Genomic DNA, 4,879 nt, shown 5'->3' with positions numbered 1-4,879 from the left:
ACATTGTTTCCATGGTATATATTGATCTCAGTTAAATGTGATGAGAGAGAAATCATATCCTTAAGGAAGAAAAATAAAGTATGAGATAGCAAAATTACATAATAAGATAATGGGTTTTTTTCTAATTTGAAGGTAATCGTCTTTTGTCTTTGTTCAAAGTTGTGGATGTACTCTTAAGAGCCTATGGACTCTTGTGACTGAAGGAAAGGTGGATTTAGAATCCACCATATGCACTGGTTTTCTTCTCTCATGCACTAGACTCCCAGAAGCTGTGTTGGGAAAATCCTGGAAACTCTGCCAATGGGCGTTCCATGACTAGAAGTGAGAGTTGATACATATATGCAGGTGGATGAGTACTGGGATTAAATTTAGTCACCACCAAAATAAGGATATTCCATGCCAAATTTAAGATGTGAAAGACCTGACATACTCATAACACTCCTTTTTTCCCTGCTGAAATGAGTGAACTTTTTGGTGTATAGGTTAAAAAAGGGGGGGGGGGAGTGGGGCTTCCATTTTTTAGGAGGAGCTGAGATCGATATGGATCATTTTGGCCACAACTTCCGATTACATATGAATAATATTGCTGCCTTTTGAAATTAACTTTAATAGCCTATTGGTTCTCCCCAATCGCTCACTACCAACATCCATATCACTGTGCTTGTGATGTCAGAGACTGGAAGCTAATTAACTGGACCTGAGGGAGAGAGAGAGAACCACCTCCCTAATTCCCTCTAAAACTGATGGCTCCTTGCATCTTACTTAGCAAGTTGTCCTGATACAGAGGGCACAATGACCAAGGATATCATTTTTCTTTTTTTAAGATCATCTTTTTCTAACTGATGGGTGTATGGTTGAACTTAAGAGTTGTTTCAGCTTATATTTCTCTCAGTATTAGTGATAGTCTTAATTGAAAATTTAACATAACAACTGTATTTCACTGATAAAAATATTGAACAGCATAAGACCAAGGACAATTTCCTGGAGCCTCCATTACAAACCTCCCTCCAAGTCTATAGGGATAACTAAAAAACCATTCTTTCTACTCATTGTAATCTATTGAACATAAGATTTGTCAATTCACATTTCTCAATTCCCAAGGATATAGTGAGACATTTGCAAATACTTTGCTGAAATTGAGATACACTATGGAAATAGCTTTCCTCTGAACTACAATCTTGGCAATTCCAGTCAGAAACAAAAATAGAGTAGTTTGGCAACAACTGTTCTTGAATGTATGCAAGGGCTTTTAATGTTTCCACACTCTTCCTCATGACTAGAAGACCCTCTCATTTCCCTCTTCTGCTGAATTCCTACCTATCCTCAGAGACCCTTCCAATTAGGGGCATAGATTTTAGAATTGGAAGAAGCCTTAATGACTATCTCCTAGTCCAACCCTCTCATTTTACAGAGGAGGTTCAGAAAGGTTAATTGACTTAAACAAAGTTTAAACCCAAGTCCTCTTGTCTCTAAATTCAGTACAATTCACTGTGCCATGCTCCCTGCTTCCTTCTTGGACTTCACCTAGAACTTTACCTTATCTCTCTCTAATGTACTTATGTAATATTATGTATAATATTTGGGATTCTTTGTATCTTGGGATTAGGGATTCAGAACTTCAAGGGACCTCAAAGAAATTGTAATCTTACTATACCCCATCAGTTCTCCAGGTTCTGGGTTCATTCCACCAAATTTGTTGATTGGAAGGGCATAAATCTGAGAATGTGAAATATGTAGGAATATGATTTCTATCAGATTTTTATTTAAATTCTGCTGAAGTCAGAGTTCTAAAATACTTTGTTTCTTAAAATCTTTTTTTATGTATCATTTCCATCTCCTTTCCTACGAATTTAGTCATATCTCTTGTAACCAAATAAGAAGGAAGAAAAAACTAACAGATAGTAAAAATGCTGTGTTCCACATATGGACTTTATTGTTTGCAAAGAAAGGGTAGAAACATATTTTATTTTCCTTTCTTTAGGTCAAGCTTAAGTCATTAAAATTACAATCAGGGGTTTTTTTTCTTTGTTTGTTTTAACTTTTTCCATTTCTATTGTTGTTGTTTGTGTATACTGTTTTCCTAAGCAGTTTGGCTTCAAACTGGAGCTGGAAAAGATTTGAGTTCCAATGTGACCTCAGACAATAGATATGATCCTGGGCAAGTCACTTAACCTGTTTGCCTCAGTTTTCTCAACTAAAGAATGGGGATAATAAAAGCACTTATGTCCTTGGGTTGTTTTGAGAGCTGAATGAGATAAATTTATAAAATACTTTTTAAATAATAGCTGACATTTATACATAGCACTTAACACTTACAAATATTCTCATTAGATCCTCATGACAACACTTCAAGGTAAGTACTATTATGGAATCATTTTACAGAAGAAGAAACTGAGGTGTGGGTCTGGGGCATTTCTCTTCTAGCCTCATCTTTCTGACTAGGAGCTGCTCTTCCACCACACACCTACCTACCCAGCTAACACACCATCAGGGAGTATTATATGTTTGATTTTTCTTTCTTTCTTGTCCTACTTAATTCACCCTGAAGCTGTCAGTTTTCCCATGTTCCCTGAATCTTCATATCAAAAGGTATGGACCTTTTAGTTCATGAATTAGTTCATGAATAACTCAACCTTCTTCAAGACTTGACTACAGTGGCTGTACCTCTGAGAACACTCTCATTTGAACCATGCAGGTTAATGTTCCTTGTAAATACAAGGACTGTTGTGTGCTCTATCGATGGATCTATTGATACACACTGATCACAGTTTGTCAGCTTTCTGTCTCTAAATGAAACAGACTTGAGAGATATATCTCAGGTGAGACAACTAAAGGTTTTTCTCAGCAGGCAGACTTTCAAGGGGACTAAACTGAAGGGCTCTGACAGTACTTCCAGTTATTGAGCATCAGAGAAACAATAGATCTTAGCTCTTAGAAGGAATAATCAGTTAAAACAGATAGCTACTGTCATGTAGAATACTATCTGTATCCAGAGAAAGAATTGTGGAGTTTGAGCAAAGACCAAAGATTATTATCTTTAATTTAAAAAAACTATTATCTTATTATGTAATTTTGTTATCCCTTATACTTTATTTTTCTTCCTTAAGGATATGATTTCTCTCTCATCACATTCAGGTTAGATCAATGTATACCATGGAAACAATGTAAAGACTAACAGACTGCCTTCTGTGGGGGGGGGGAGTGAGATTAGGGGAAAAATTGTAAAATTCAAGATAAATTAAATCTTTCTAAAAGTTAAAAAAAAGAGGAACAAATCAATTCCAAGCTCTTGAGAAAAAAGATAGATAACTAGCAGATGGTGGGATGGGCTGCTTTCTTGTCTCAATATGTCCTGTTTCTTCTCCTTGAACTGAAGGACTTTATACTTATTTGCCTTCCGTGTAGTAGGTGTCCTATTTATGAGTATGTAGTAGCGATATGGTTATTCTACATGAATCAAACAATAATTAACATTTATTAATGTACCAGGTACATGTACACTGTCCTAAATACATACAAGAGGAGGCAAGAGAAGAGTCCCTGCCTTCAGGGAGCTTACAGCCTAATGGGGAAGATACCAAACAAATATATACACATACAATTATAAACAAAAAGGATAAACTGGAAATAAAAACAGAGGGAAAGCACTAGAATTAAGAGGGTTTGGGAAAGTTCTCTGTAGAAGACAGGATTTTAATTGAGACTTAAAAGAAACCAGGAAAGTCAGTAGGTGAATTTGAGGAGGAAGAGCATTTGAGGCATGGACATGGGGCAGAGAAAATGGCTGGAGCCAAGAGATGGAATATCGTCTTCATGGAGCAGCAGAGAGGTCCAGTGCCACTGTAGTGTGGAGTAAGGTCTAAACCTGGAAAGGTAGGAGGGAGCTGTAGGGCTTGAAAGGTAGGAGGGAGCTGAAGGGCTTTGAATACAAACAGAGAATTTAGCTTTTGATTCTGGAGGCAATATGGAACTAATATGCTTTAGGAAAATCACTTTATTGGCTGAATGAAGGATGGCTTGCAGTAGAAAGAGTCTTGATTTAGGCTGATCTTCCAATTTGCTCTGTCAATAATTTGCACACCTGCATGAGTGGTTGAAGTGTCAGAGAGAGAGAGGAGTGTTTAAGACGTGTTGAAAGGCAATAGCTTGCATCCACATCCAGAGGAAAAAACTGAAGGCAGAACAAAGCATGCTATGGCTCATTTTTTAAAATGTCTATATTTTTTCTTTCACTTTACAGTTTGTTAGGTGATGCACGGTTTTGTTTTTGTTTTTTACCATTAGTTCTAATTCTTCTGTTGCATGACTAATGTGGAAGTATGTTAAACATAATTATACATGTTGGCAGATTGTTTGCTGCCAAGGGTGGGGGAAGGGAAAGGAAGATAGTAGAAAAATGTGAAATTCAAAAACTTGCAAAAGGATGAAAGCAGAAAATTGTCTTTACCTGTAATTGCAGAAAACATAAAATAAAATGAAAAGACAATCATGGATGTGGAGGGTGAGAGACAGGGAGGAGTTAGGGATGATTCCTAACATTTTGAGCCCAAAGGACTGGGAGGATAGTGTACCGCCCTCTAATAAGCAAATATAAGTAATAAGGAAGGTCTCAGGGGCAGGGTGGTGAGGAGACTGGGAAAGATGGGTAAAGTTAAAGATAATGAGAATAAGAAAAAAATCAGTTCAGCAAAACTAACTGACATATCAAACAAGAGGGACATTACACATAGATTTTCATATTCATATTTATCTTTGCAAAATAGGGAAGAAGATAAATTCTCATCTCTTCTTTAGAAAAACTTGGTCATTATAATTTGACAGCAATTTTAATTTTTTTTGTTTCTCTTTATTTACCTTGCTATAGTCAATGTATATATTG

This window comes from Macrotis lagotis, chromosome 3, assembly GCF_037893015.1.
Source record: "Macrotis lagotis isolate mMagLag1 chromosome 3, bilby.v1.9.chrom.fasta, whole genome shotgun sequence".
NCBI classification, from domain to species: Eukaryota; Metazoa; Chordata; class Mammalia; order Peramelemorphia; family Peramelidae; genus Macrotis; species Macrotis lagotis.
This window is presented reverse-complemented; position numbering follows the sequence as displayed.